We start from the raw sequence: 15507 nt of genomic DNA on the forward strand, positions 1-15507 counted from the left end.
ATCCACAGGTGTCTCTATGGGGTCACGTAAAGGCGAAGCCAAGATCAAGAAGTCCTAGGCATAGAGAACACACTGGGGGTTGCCAATGGGGAGGAAGTTGGTGGAGGGATGGAGTGTGAGGTTGGGATTAACAAATGCAAACTTTTACATGTAGAATAGATAAACAACAAGGTCCTACTGTATAGCACAAAGAGACATATTCAATATCCTGTGATAAATCATCATGGAAAAGAATAAAAGGAAAGTGTATATATATATACATATATATAACTGAATCACTTTGCTATACAGTGGAAATTATTAATAACACATTGTAAATCAACAATAATAAAATAAAGCAAAATGAAACAAAAGAGGAGCCCTAGGGCTGAGGCCACTGAACAGTATGGTGCATTGCATCATTGCTGTATCTGAGCTCCATACTATGCTCTGGTTTTTGCCTTCACTGTGGAGCCGGGAGCAGAATCTGCTAGTGGTTATTGCAAATAACATGGTGATCACTTTGCTGTCCGTAACGACCCACAAAAAAGTGTGATCTTGGAGATGAAGAAAACACATGAGGTTTATTTCCTGATGGCTGAAAAAAGCTACCCATAGAGCTGTTTGATGTGAGACCATTATCAACAGTGGGAAGACTTCCCCTCGAGGTGCCAGGCCATCACTCCATAATGTCAAAACCTGACTTTGTCACCATCACATCCAGTAGAGTCTGCAACTATGGCAATTCTTAGGCTGCCTTGAAAATTCAAAATATTTGTTTTATTTTATATCAAGGTATCCTATCGATAGCTTCCCAGGTGGCGCTAGTGGTAATGAACCCTCTTGCCAATGCAGGAGATGTAAGAGACATGGGTTCGATCCCTAGGTCAGGAAGATCCCCTGGAGAAGGGCATGGCAACACACTCCAGTATTCTTGCTTGGAGAATCCCATGGACAGAAGAGCCTGGAGGGCTACAGTCCCTAGGAACACAAAGAATCGGATACGACTGAAGTGACTTAGCATGCACACACAACCTATCAATAAGGTTGCATATCAATAAGACCAATAAAACAGGAAGGTTACAGAAGGATGATGAGGGAAATGCCCTAGCAATAATATACAAATATAATTATTGCAGTTGGACATTAACATTGGGGAAAACATGACAGGTTAAACAGCTCTGCATCTGAAGAGAAAGCAGACCAGTTCTTTAAGAAAGACAAATGGGAGAGGAGGGTCCCCGAGAAATTCTCCCCAGAGTCTCATCCAGAGAAAACTGGTGGGCAAGGCTTTCAGGGTCTCCATGGTGGCTTGGTAATAAAGTCAAGATGAGAAAAGAGTGCTGCACATTACATGTACATTGCCTTCCAATTTAGATCTATATGCTGTACAAGAGCAAGAACTGTAGATCTATACATGACAGGTGAGCAGGAAGTGGACATTTAGGAAGAGAGCAGAGCAGTTGGCTTTGGCTCATCTATGGAGAGCTGTCTGAATTCAGCCATGTCTGGGAATGAGATAGTAAAAAACTTAAGGACCATTTGAAGTGGATCACATTAGTTTTTTATTTTCCAGATGCTTACGGGGAGTTGATAGCTCTCGCTAAGCTCCTGTGCTCAAGTGGCTCCATGCTCAGGAAATTCAGCAAATACCTCCCAGAAATGCCAGCCCCGGACAAAGGTGTAGGGCTTGGTCCCTGCCCATGAGCAGCTTGGGACCTAGCAGGCATGGGTTAAGAGGGGTCCTGGAACACACCAAGTGTATTTGCTGGATTACGTAAAAGCCAATCCCAGATACCATTGAATTGGTAAATATTTTAGTAATATTTAGTAAATATTTTAGTATGTAGAGTTAGGAGTATATATGTAAGTATGCAAGAGTATATAATTATGTAAGTAAGAATGTAGAGTTAAGAGATGAGAATTTTTCTAAAAAAAAAAATCATAACACCATTTACACCTAAACACCTAACAATGATTTCTTAGCATCTTCTAATATTTTGCCAGTGTTCACATTTCCAGGATTGATAAAAAAATGAGTATTTGCAGTTGTTTTGTTTGAATTATGATTCTAACAAAGTCAACCCTTTCCATTGGTTGGTACATCTCTTAGGTCTCCTTTATGTATTTTAATTTTATTTTTGTCCATCATATGCACTCTCTTCTTTCTCTTTTGTCATTTATTTATTGAATAAACCAAGCCCTTGCTTTGTAGATTTTCCCACATTTTAGACTGGGCTAGTTACATCCCCGTAAAGTCATTTAAACAACCTTCATCTTCTACCTACAGTAGGCTGGTGATGAGATCTAGAGTCTGGATCAGATTCAGCTTCACTCCTTGGGCCCAGGGCCTCCTATTGCATCCCAGGGAGGCGCACAGGTCTGGCTGCTCCTCTTCTGTGAAGACTGGTTACTAGGCTCAGATGTCGCCAGTCTTATTAATGGACAGATTTTCATTAGAGCTATAAAAGGCTTGAAGACAATTTTTAAATTTCATCTTGTTCCAGAAAGAGCTAATAGACCAGTAACAAAAATAGAGACCTCAGAGACTTCCTGGCAGTCCAGTGGTTAAAACTCAATGCTTCTACTGCAGCAGATGAGGTTTGATCCCTGGTTGGGGAACTAGGATCGCACATGCCATGCAGTGCAGCCAAAAAAAAAGAAAAAGAGAGAGAGAGAGTGAGACCTTATAGAGGATGAAAGGCCAGAGGAAGCCAGAAGTGTAGATGATGTTTCTTCAATACACAGAGCCTAGGCCCTGTGCTGAATGCTGTGGATGCATGCAAGGTGCCAAGAGCAGTGTCTTGGGCTTAACAAGATTGCATAATAAATGATATTATTGCTGCTGTTTGAACCACTTTATTCTATTCCTTCCGTGTCTCCCTCCAAGAGTCTGGTGATCCAGGGCGAGAGAAGGCAACCCTGGAGGACACCACCCCTGGGGAGCAGAATGATCTGGGGGGCAAGAACTGTGAAAGGGGAACCTCTTTCTTCGGTGACCCTGAGCTGGGCCATCTGTAGAAGGGGCTGGTGAGTCAACTGCGGGGGCTGCAGAGCAGGAATGGCAAAGTGCTGGATGGTTCAGACTGGAGAACAGTGTGGTCAGAGAGGTAGTTTAGAATGAGTCCTGGGCAATCGTTTATGCACACGGAGTGACAGGAGGCTGAGTGCACAGGTAAAAGGCTTCAGTTATCGTCAGGCTAAGAATTGCTGGGTTCTTGTGAGGGGTTCCCTTACCAGGTAACCCTCCGGAGAAAGTCAGAACCACACCTCCCCCCATACACTTGAGTTCATGCCCATGGGTTCCAGATTAAATTTAAGAAAGCGAAACTAGGAAAGGAGCAGATGGAAACATGAGGGAATTCTGCACATTATGGAGCAAGGAAAACTTTTCTAAGAGTGCCAAATTTTCTGGTGCCAAAATCCAGAAAATTAAAACAAAGCAAGAGTAATCTGACTCTTAAGAGTCAAGGATTTCCGCATGAAAAATACCACTATAAGCAAAGTCAAAAAGACAAGTGAGAAACTGGGAAAAAACATATTGTAGAGAAAGTGTGAATCTCCCCAGGACGTGAAGATATTCTAGAAACTGAGAAAAGATCCAACAGAAAAAAATGGGTAAAGACATCTCAAAAAACAAAACAAAACAAAACAAAACAAAAAAACCCATGAAAAGGCCTGAAATATGAAAAAATGTCCCATTTCATTCCTACAAAGAGAAATGCCAACTATAGCTGTCATAATACCCCCAGTGTTAGTCGCCCAATTGTGTCTGACTCTTCGTGACCCCATGGACTGGAACCTGCCAGGCTCCTTTGTCCATGGGGATTTTCCAGGCAAGAATATTGGAGTGGATTGCCATTTCCTTCTCCACGTAATAGCCCCATCCAGCCCCTAAAAGACGGGCTGAAAAAGTTGCTCTTGGGAGTGCAAAATGGTACGACTCCTGTAAAGGACCATTTGGCAACATTTATCAGGGTGACAAATGTTTGTAGCCTTTGGCACTTCTGGAATCGACCCCACAGAGGTGTACCAGTGTGGCCACAAAACTGCCAAAGATTAGACACAATTAAGAGGCTGAATAAATGCTGAACGCAGATGGTGAAATACTACACAGCTAATAAAAGAAGGCTGTGAGGTGCTCTCTGCTCTGATATGGAAAGTTCTCTAGGATGCGTGAAAAAAGCTGAGTGCAGGACAGGGAGACTGGCATGCTTCCTTTCGTGAAAGAAAGGGGGGGAAAGACCTTGTGTTTGCATTTATTTGCATACCCTGTATATTTCAGGAGGGAACAGGACAGGATGTGGGTGAGAACCAGACTACTTAAAGGTGACCACTTTAAATATTTTGGGAACTTGAGTCATGTGAATGTATTACCTACTGTCAAAAAGAATGAAATTCTAAAAAGAGTGGGCCATGGTCCCAAAGGTCCATGGTCACTTCTGGGAAGAGGTGGCCTGTTATTGGTAGGTGTGGCTGGCTGTCAAGACCCATAGACCTTGACCATCCATCCCAGGATCCCAGGGAAGTCCCAGACAGGGTGCCTTTCTTTCTCTCTTGGCCCCTGAAGGTGAAGCTCAAAGCTGCCCCCTTTTCCCAGTGGCTGCTCCCAGTACTGAGACAATTGGGTGGGAATTGCGGGGGAGGAGGGGGTTGTGCAGGATATGGGGAGGAGAATGCTGCGAAAACACACCTGACTCCGAGGAGTCCTTAGGAATGAAGTTTTGTTGTTCTCCAGGAAAAAATGCATCGGAGGCTAGCAGGCCATGGCTTGCAGAAATTCTGCCTTCATGCATAACTGAGATCATTTTACAATTAGCAGAGCAAAATGCCTGCCTGGGCGTCTTTCCCCTTCAGCATTCCCAGGTCACAGCTCACCTGGCTTCCTCCTGATTTCTCACTATTTCTCTGATTCATCTTGAGACCCATGATGACAAGTATAGTAAAATTGTTATATGTGATTATAATCATTAATAATTATTATTATAACACCAATCATTTATCAAACTCTTCGTATGCAGCTGACACCAACCCAAGAGTCTGCCTTGTCTTCCTGGTCTCATTTAAGCCTCTTGACTTCAAGAAATGCATTCTTGGGACTTCCCTGGTGGTCCAGGCCTAAGACTCCATGTTCCCAATGCAGGGGGCCTGGCTTCAATCCTTGGTTGAGGAGGAACTAGAGATGCAACTAAGGATCCTACATGCCACAACTGAGACCCGGAGCAGCCAAGTAAATAAATATTATGAAAAAAAAAGAAATGCGTCCTCTTGTGACTCCATTCTCCAGATGGAAAGACTGAGGTTCAACGACTTGTCCCAGACTGACAGTGGTTGAGCAGGTGGTGTCTTTGGTCTGTACCCCATCTGTGTTCTAAAGTCCCTGAAGGACTCCCCGAAGGCCTGAACTCCTCAGCCTCCACCCTCTGGCACGCCCACTTCCATATCTGTCCTTTAAGTTGCAGGCTCAACACTGCATAGCCTTAACCCTCTTTCCTGCTTTCTCTGCCCCCACTCTCTGGCTGGGGCCCTGCTCCCATCCCAGCCAAACTCTTTTCTCTTCATCCCTGCCTTCCTTTGCTCGCCTCTTTCCTGGAAGGGCCCTTCCTGCCCCCTCCTTCGCCCTTTGGGCCTCCACTTGTCAAAACCCACTTTTTCAGGTACATCTCAAATGTTGACTCCCCCTGTGGAATACTCAGTGGGCCATGACTACACATGACCTCTTTTGTTTTGAAACCATGGCTTCACCTCTGATTGCTCCAGTGGGGCTCCAAGGTTTCCTCCACAGCACCTGTCTTGATGCCCCAGGGCCAGAACCCAGCCTGGCCACAGGCTCCAGGGAGCCAAGGTTGCATTTTTGATATTTTCTGTTTTTCTCAAAAAGGGTAACAGTCTTTTTTCCTATGCCATGAACCACTCATGCTTGTTTGGATATCAAAATCATGTTATTTTCCAAAATCATCAGGTGAGATTGACATTTTAGAAAGATGTGTTTTTTTTTTTTCTCTTAGTTTTTTGTTTTGCTTTGTTTTGGCCTTGCTACCTGTGGGATCTTAGTTCCCTGACCAGGGACTGAACCTTCACCCTCTGCATTGGAAAGGAGAGGAAGACATGATTTTGCATGGCTGGGAGCACCCTCTCTCTCATTGCCCAGCCCCAGCAGAGGATACACACCCAAATTTCAGAAACTGTAACCAGAACATAAAGTTCATAAAGAGTGAAAACTGCATCTTGTTCCCAATCCCTGAATTACCTCCGTGTGTTGATTGTAGAAAGAGCTTCACATTTGCTCGCATGAATTACATGTTAACATAAGCTCCTAAAAGTCTGAAAATCATTTCTTTCTCAGTAGATATGTTTCTGTTGTAATTGAAGCTACTTGATTAATTTGCTCAATGAAGCTATTTTTTAGAGCTGGCACTAGCCCCCCAACACAGTTCATGTTCCCAAGTTCTAATTTGTGGCATCCTTAGGAGGTTCTGTTGTATTTCCATTCCAGAAATTTACATGTGCTGGAAACAGAGCCAGACCACATTTTAAAATCACTGCGTTTGAAGGTGGGAGGGAAGGAGCCCTCTCACCCTCCTATTTGTTGTCTGCCCTGTGCCTCTCAGATTCTCAATCCCTGATGCGAATCTGAGATCGTCTTGCTGCAGTCCAGGCAGCCCACTGTGGGCTCCAGGGGACCTGAGTCCAGGCACCTCTCCAGGTAGACATCCCACCTGCTTGGAGCATCTCCTTCAGCCCACCAGGAGGATGACGGGGCGGCCACCCTGCGTTCCCTCACCATGTGATTCAGTGGCCGTGATTTTATCTCCATGCCTCCAAGCTTCATCTCTGGAGCAAGGACACGGCTGAAACAAACCCTCATGGTTGGCAAAGGAGGTAACTGCGTGTCACGGCCCGGGTTCCCTGGGAAGTGAGCTGAGTCAGTATCTGTGGCAGGATGTTTGCTGTGAACAACATCTTCAGAGGTGACAGGCCAGGACGGGGCAGGGGGAGGAGAAGGGACTGTGCTGAGAAGGCCTCTGCTGACCCCACGCTGAGCCCTGGCCCTGGCATAGCCCTTCACGGTTGTCCCCACTGAGATTACTGTGTCCTCACACGCACAGTCGTGGGATGTGAGCTAGCCCCAGGAAGGGGTGTCTCTGCGTGAGATGGCTGTCATCGGTCAAAGCAAGTGGGTGGGCCCTCAGCTGGGAGCTCCAGGCTGCTGCCAGCAGTGAGGGTGTGAGGGCTCAGACCTGGGGTGGGATGGTGTGGGGGGGTCGGGTCATGGCTGTGCTGAAGGTACCCAGCCCCAGAGTCAACTGAGGCCATCAGGTTACTCAAGCACACTGCCCAAATTAAAAAGGTACGAGGAACAGCCTGGTTATCCCAAGGAGGTGAACTTTTCAGGAATCCAAGTGGCCATTTCACCAACAGCTTGGAGCTGAAGCATTTCAGGGAATGGGGAAAAGTTAAAATGTGTGAGAGAGCTGCATATTTGGGGGAGGGGAATGGTAATTTGTGGTAGGCAGGAACTCAAACCCCAGTCTCACTCTGTTGGGGGCACCCCGACACTGAGAGCCATAGAGACAGTCTCCCAACAGCCTGGTCCAAGCTTTGGTTCACAAAGAACTGGGCCCATCCCTGGGGGGAGGCCCCCCCCCAACATCCTCGAGCAGAAAGAACACGTTCGGAAGGCAAACAAAGAAGGCAAAAATTCAGGACCAAAAAAAGCAAGAAAGCAAACAGAGACATAAGATCTTCTTCTCTCTGACAAAGGAAGAGCTTGGTGTTCCAGGGGTAAAGCCAGAACAAGCCCAGAGTCCTGTGAGTGTGGGGCCAGCATGGCAGGAAGTCAGCCTAGTTAAGAAGCACTGTCCTCCCAGGACTCAGGAAAACCTTGGGCCATTGATGTGTTTCCTTCTTCCACAGCTTCTGCAGACTGGACTGTTTCCAGCCTCCACTTGTCCCTTCCCCAGGAGGAACCACGAAAAGCATGTGGCAAACAAACAGAAACTCAGGAAAGTACCTTGAAGCTGTTTCCTTCCCCAGACCTGATTTAAGACAGCTTGATTTATAAATATTTCTATCAGCAAATCACCCACTGTGTGTCTAACAGATGGCCTATCAAAGAGACTAAAAATTAAAATGCATGACTTTCATAAAAAATACAGAAAACCAATATAAAGGGAATAAGGGCCACAGATTAGCCAGGTGCTGCCGTGAAGTGTTTTCCATGGTCAGGCTGCGCATCCTTATTATGACCCTATCCTTGAGGGACTGACAGCACAGGTCTCAGGAAGTGGCAGAACCTAGATTCCAACCTGAGACTTCAGAGGGAATAAAAACTCTCAACTCAGCCATACTGAACTTTTCTGTAGCCATGTCCTTTACTGAATCTGAGATGCATATGCACTTTGGACCTATAGATGAATCCTCTTTAAGGAGGATGCGTCTACAGGGTGAAGTAAGTCAGAAAGCGAAAAACAAATATCGTATATTAACACGTATATGTGGAATGTAGAAAAACGGTACAGATGATCTGTGCAAAGCAGAAATAGAGACATAGATGTAGAGAACAAACATATGGATACCAAGGGGGAAAGGATGGGGCGGGATGAGTTGAGAGACTGGGATTGATATACACACTCCTATGTATACAACAGAGAATGAATGAGAACCTACTGTATAGTTCAGGGAACTATACTCCATACTCCAGGGTGACCTAAATGGGTAGAGAATCCAGAAAAGAGGGGATATATGTATTTGTATGGCCGATTCACTTTGTTGCCCAGCAAACACAGCAGTGTGAAGCAACTATACTCCAATGAGAAAATGATAAAAATAAAAATGAAGAGGTCGCGTCCACCTCTGTGTGCTATTTTCACGATGGCATTCACACACGTGGTCTCGCTGTGGATAGCAGCTCGGTTCGGCTCCCATCCGATCATAAATTCCTCCAGCCTCCCAGCAGCTTAAATACTACTACATGAAGAGAAGCTCCAGAGGTACAATGGGAACAGAAGACCCTCCGATGAAATTCCAGTCTCTCCGTAATGGGGGGCAGCAGGAACCCAGCCTAAGAGCCAGGAGGACATGGGACCCAGAGGAAATCAAACCACCATCACACCTCACGGAGCGCCACTTGTTCAGACTGAAGCTCTGCTGTGCCCTGAGCCCCAGCCAACCCCTTCCAGTTACCTTATGCCCCAGCTTAAAGAGAAACCAAGATGAAAGTGCCAGATTCGTTCTGCCCACATCAGTCGGCTGACATGGCAAACACGAACACATGTCCCACACATGCAAAGACCAGCCTCTTGTATCACGGCCTGGCTTGTATTTTGTGAGATACAATTACAGAAGGAGATTAGACCCAGCGGAGTCTTAGCTCAGTTGGAGGTGTTATTATGGAAAGTGAAATGGACAGCACCTCTATGCTGCCAGGTCACGGGGGAGGCAACCTCTCCCTGGATGGCCTGTCAAGAGGCAATATTCCCAATGCTGAGCATTTCCCAGTTGGATGGATATTAATTCATGTATCCACTTTGCCAACGTCTTGATGCTAAGAAACCTTGTCAAAACTTGTTTTCTCAGCACATCCATTTGGAAGGCCTGTGTCCTGTTGCCGAGTTCTACATCTGGTATTGCCTTGGGTACAACTCTCTATACCTTAAGCTTCTGGTTGTTGCTGAGAAATGCTGAATCATTTTGAAGGCATTCTAATTTTTATTGTTATTATTATGATGAATTTCCCTGTACCTTTAAGTTATTTTAAAATTACCTTAGAACATAATAGTATCATCTTATTAAAATACATGAACACAAAGAAGTTTTTACAAGGCACTTTAAAAAATGGACGTGATTCCTAAAATAGACATTTTAAGATGTTCTCAAGAGGTGCCCATGTAAGATCTTAAAAAATGAACGAGATCTAAAAGCCCCACAGGAATGTGTATTTGTCCTCTTGATCTTGTAGTGACTTAGACACTAATGTTATGGCTAAACTGGATCTTAAAAACATGCACGTTAAATGTTGAGGACCTGGAGGCCTTGCAGCAACAGAGTTAACCTCAGGTTTTCTTGGAACTTGTTTAAAAATGAAATGCAGTTCATATTATATGCACAAACTTAGAAAACAATCTAGATCAAATAGAGCAGTCCATATCTTCACCCTTATTAGCAAGATGGGGCTAATTAAAAATGAAAAGAAGGTGTTTCCTTTTAATGACTTCGGAGACTTTGAAGAGGATAAGTGAAGCATTTTTCTATTTCCTCCCCCCTTGCCCTCCCTACGAATTGACACTTTAGTTATTATCACAACAAACCAGGCATCTGGGGGGCAAGAAGTTCTGAGATCTAAAATGCAACCCTGTAGCAGCCACTCTGAAAAAGTTTTCCCCTGACAATATGCATGGCCATTAAATAAGGTGACAAAAGGAAACGGTCATAAGAATACTAAGCTACGCTTAGCCCTTAAGATTCAGTCTTCGATGCTACCAGAAGCTGGAGGATTATGCCTGCTCTGCTACCTTACATGGCAAAAGGGTAGAGTTAATTAACCCTGGTAAAAAGGGCAGTTCACTTTCCATCTCCTTGGACAATGCAGTTTCTCCAGCTCCCCGTTGGGCAGCGCTTAAATTCGTTGCCATTTCTCTCCAAGTCCCTCTTCATCGGGCCAATGGTTAAGTCAATCTCTGTCTCCACGATCCCTCCCCACCACACTTCCCTGTGCAGATGGTTACGCTTAAACGGGAGGCTGCGATCACCTGTATTAGCACAGAAAGACAGGGCTCTTGCTTTTAAAGACAGCAAACCTGCGGAAGCCCAGCAAGTCGGAGGAAGCAGCCCTCCCCCTCTTCAGCTGGTTCTGAGAGGGGCCAAAGTGCAAAGTGCAAAAATGCACAGGAGGGACGTTTGCTCCATGGAGTTAAACATGTTTCCATGTGTCATGTTAAAAGTACCCACGGAGGTGAGCGAGGCAGGTCAGTTGCCAGCCAGTCCTACATCCTGGAGAACAGTTGCAAAGCGGGAAGCATCGAATTACATCATCCCCTCCCTAAAGTGGATATTTTCAACGCTTTAATGCACATTGGAGTCACCTGGGCAGCTCTTAAAAACCCCAGGCTGTTCCCCAAAAAATTCAGCTAGAATCTCTATGGGTGGGACCCGGGTGTCAGAATATTCTAAGCCTCCTTTGGTGACCAAAGTGCAGCCTTGGGGAGAATCAGTGTCTTCAAGAAGACTTGCTTCGGCAGGGCTGGCTGAGGGGGCCTCTATCCAAGGCACAAATCTCAGCATTTATTTCAATGGCTGCACTTTTGGCTTATTGGGGCGCTGGGGCGCTGGGGACGAATGCTCACCCCATGGTGGTGATGCGGGTCTTTTCCTGCATGCAATCTGCAGACCCTGTCTAATATTTTCCATACTGGGCAATGAGATCACAAACTCCAAAACACTAAATCAAAACCGGAGGCATTACGGGTCTTCAATAAAACTCCGTCGCCCATACGCAAGGGGGAGGGGGAGAAAATTAAAACCATCACCGAGCTGTGGACATGTTATATATATATATATATATATATATATATATATATATATATATATATATATATCTAGCAGGCATTGAGATATTGCAGCAATTACAGAGAAAAAGATATCAAGCAATAACTACTTAAAAGTGACCAAGTAGCCTGGCGGTGAAAAGTTACTCACAAGTTAAAATCTCATTTGTACCCGAAAGACACTTGACTCCTGGCAAGAAAATGATGTAAATGGCACTGCAGGGAGAGATAACAGGGATGTGCATATGAAACATGAAATGAATGAGAAGGAGACCCTACTTTGAGGAGAACATGCAATTCCAGCAGCCTTCAAGACTTCTAAGCTTACACTAAACAAATCAATTCACAAGCCTGGAACAAAGCCTTTATTCCAAAACAGCAATATTTCCAAGTAGTATACTGTGTTCAAGAAGTAAAATCATTACCATAACTAATGAATGATAATTTTAAGCTTGCAAGAAACAGATAACAGAAAATGGGAGCAGGATGCCTGCTTCACTGTCTGTCTGAGGAGAAGGTGGAAACCCTCTACCAGCAGGTTTCAGAGTTCTTTAGAGCAAACCTCCTAACTGCCCTGTTTCCAGTGCTTGAATTATGGTTTTTTTTGTGTGTGTGTGTGTGTGTGTTTAAGATTGGAGAGGACTGATCTTTAATAAGAAATCAGACAAATACAGGTAAATCACAACTGAATGGGCATTTTTTTTTTTTTTAGTTCAAGAAAAGGGCTCTACACGTCCTTTAATTTCCAGGTCCTCCATACATTCTCCTTGTTTCATGTCCATGGAGGATCAGAAATTTCCAAAGCATTCAAGGGGCAGCACACTTCAAGCTGGTTCCAATTAGGCTGGCCGGTGTGGATGTCTCACACATGTCAATATTTGTAGCAGAGCAAGTCTGATCCACAGGGGTGTCCACCAGGCAGTGAGAGACCCTCGCCCGCCCACTGCCACCTGTGCAAGTCATCCTGTAGCAGAGCTGCCATCACCCTCTCGGTCCCCTTGGAAAATGCCATTTCTGTCCTCTATCCCTGTGGCCACTCTTAGATCTCTCCTTCTCCAAGTGCCCAGACCCAGTACAGGAGATATGCCCCATGGACATTTTAAGTTTCCCAAATATTTCCATTTTAATAGTGCTGTTTAGGCTCTTAGCACTGCCACATAAACATTTTTGAGAGCTCACTGCAGAGGTGGAATTTTGACCAGTGCCTGGAGAACTCCTTGGAGGCTTTTGGTTGCTGGAATGAAATGAAATAGATCTAAGATCATTTTATTTAAGTGGAAATTGAAACTTATTTGACATGCCCATTGCCAGGGAAAGGAGGGAAATCCTGGATTTTGCATACAAGAATTGCAGAGATGCTGCTCTTTCAGAAAGCTCAAAGAAACCATCGCTTCCCACACGGCATGGGCTTCTTGTAGTTAATTTTTATCACCCAGATGCAACATTTAAAATGTCTCTACTCCAAAAGAAATGTTTATGTAGTAGGCAGATCCTTGCATTGCAGGGTAGGAAGTATCTCAGATATTCCTTTGCAAAGTTCAATTTCCCTCTATGTGTTTCTAGTGAGGGTTTCAGGGCAGTTCTTGTTTTCCTGATTTTTTCCCCTCCGCCTCTGAACAGAATCGGACAACTGTTTTGTTATTCAGCGGACAGTGTTCATCGTATTCTTGTCTGTTGATTTCATTTTGGGGAAAGTGAAAAAGACATTTCTTTGCCCCTCTCCGCTTGCATTTCCAAGGACATCTCCGCCTTCAGCCCCCAGGGATATGGCACTTCTTTCCATCACTGCCAGCTCGACCCTGTTCCAAGCTGGCGACTGAAACGCGAGGCTAGGCAACCAACTTCAAGGCCAGCGCGATCACTGGCAGGCCCAATGGAAGTCGTCGATATTTTTTGTCCTTGTAGCTATATTGTATTGCCAAGGCACCATCTTCAACACCTTCCATATAGGGTCTGGGGTGTGCGTGTGTGTTCCAATGTGGAGTAGCAGGTGCAGGGCGAGACGACCTCCGCCCCCGTTACCTGTGAGTCCACTCGGCCGCCCGCAAAGGGGCCAGTTCAGCCGCGAGTCTTTCTCCCTCCTCCCGGCCCCCAGGTCCCCAACGCCGCGGGCACTCTGGGTGGGGTTCCGTATCCAGAGAGTTAGGGCGCTGTGAGCGCGTTCCCTGGGGTTTGCAGTTCCCTGACCTGGCTTCGCTCTTCCTCCCTGAGGTCTCAGTGACCATTTCTTGCTCGATCCTATTTTTAAGTGTGGTGCGCGGGATCGCCTTTGCAAAACTGAGTCTGTGCCGAGGTGGGGCAGGCACACTATAACCTGGTACATAAAACACGTGTGTAGCTTGCCTTTTTTTTTTTTTTAAGCAAATTTAAAAAGAAAGCGAAGAGACTCGGTTTGTTGACTTTGCTTTCCAAACCATGCGACTCCCGGCACAGTGCTCTTAAAATCCCAGCAAAAGCGCGGGGCGTGCGTGGAGCCCGGACTCTCCCGGAGCGCGCGCGAGCTCGCAGCCCTGGGGCGCGCGCGCCGGAGGGAGGCCCCAGGATCCGGTCTCCGCTCCCTCGGAGCCGGCGCTGGTCAGGCGGCCCAGCCCGGCGGCCGGGTACTGGCGTCCGCTGTTAGTCCGCGGGCTCCGCCCGGGGTCCTCTGGGAATGCCGCCTCTATCTTCTGCGCTCTGGTCCGTCGCGGTCGCCTAACCGAAGGGCGCTTGGTCGCTCCTTCAGCCTAGCGGGACCTGAGCGGGACTTCCTTCTGCAGGTTTAGGTTTTCCCTGAAGCTTTCCCTGCGATGCGCGGGCCCCGGGGAACACCCGGTTCTATTGCGACTGGCACATTTCGTTGGCACCCCCAACAGCTCTCCGAAACGGCCCCACCAAAATATCACAGCGGCGCAGGAGACATGAAACGGAATGATTGTGGCTCCAAGGACGACCTTGGCACCGAACCTCTGACTCTCTTGCAGCCTTACCTTTCAGGTTCTGGGCTCAGGCGGCAAAGCGCAGGGGTACTCACCCGCCGCCCTTCCTCCCTCCTGGGAGGACCGGCAGCCTCCTGTTTGCTTCAAGCTTTTGGCACGCGGCTGCCTCGCCTTCCTCTGGCCCAAGAAACCCGCGTCAGTCCCCAAGGCCACTCGGCGATCCTCGAAGCCGTCCTCCGCTAGGAGGGCGTCCGGGCCCCGAGGGGCGCGTCGGCTCCAGGCTCCCTGGTCCCAGCGGGCGCTCGGTGCTCGGCGGCAGCCCCGCGGCCCCGGAGCTTAGCCGCTCCTGACTTTGTTCCCACTCGGCATCCCGGGCTCTCGAAACAACAGAGCCAAGCCCAGCCCAGCGGGGATGTGGGAACCCGCGCAAGCTTTGTTATTTTCTACCTCTGCGCTCTCAGCGCCGACCACATCGCCGCCCCCTGCCACCGAGGAGACCAGGCTGCATCCCGAGAGGTGGGAAGAGTCTTTTCCTTTCCTTCCGTGAGCCCACCTTGGGGCCCCCTCGCCCCGGTCCCGGCTGCCGCGGCGGGAGCCGGTGGAGCCATGCTGTCTGCCGTCAGGGGGCGACAAACTGTAAGCTTTTCGGCGGCGGGCCGGGAGCGGGCCGCGGGGAACGCAGTGTGGTCCCCAGCAGGCGGCGGGCAGCTGGAGGGGTGGGGGTGCCAGGGATGTGGAATGTGAAGTGAGGGCCCGGGTGGGTGGCTCCGACACCCCATGGAGCCCCGGGCTCAACCCTCCTGGCGTCTCCTCCAGCTCCAAAGGTCTTCTCCAAGGGGAGTGGGGGCAAGATGCCCTCCCGGGTTCGCAGTCTACTGGCACAGGAGTGGGGGTTGATGCTCCCCTGATGGGACGATTGGGGAGAACCGGCTCTTACTCGGGTACCCAGCTTTATTTGTTCTCTGAGCGCGCCTGCCGCGGGAGGCTGGGCCGGGGGAGGGGGGTTAGAAATGGCTTTAGCTGCTTCACTTTGTCTTGAGGGCGCACCGGGTGATGGGTGCTGCGTT

The sequence above is a fragment of the Cervus canadensis genome, chromosome 10, assembly GCF_019320065.1.
Source record: "Cervus canadensis isolate Bull #8, Minnesota chromosome 10, ASM1932006v1, whole genome shotgun sequence".
NCBI classification, from domain to species: domain Eukaryota; kingdom Metazoa; phylum Chordata; class Mammalia; order Artiodactyla; family Cervidae; genus Cervus; species Cervus canadensis.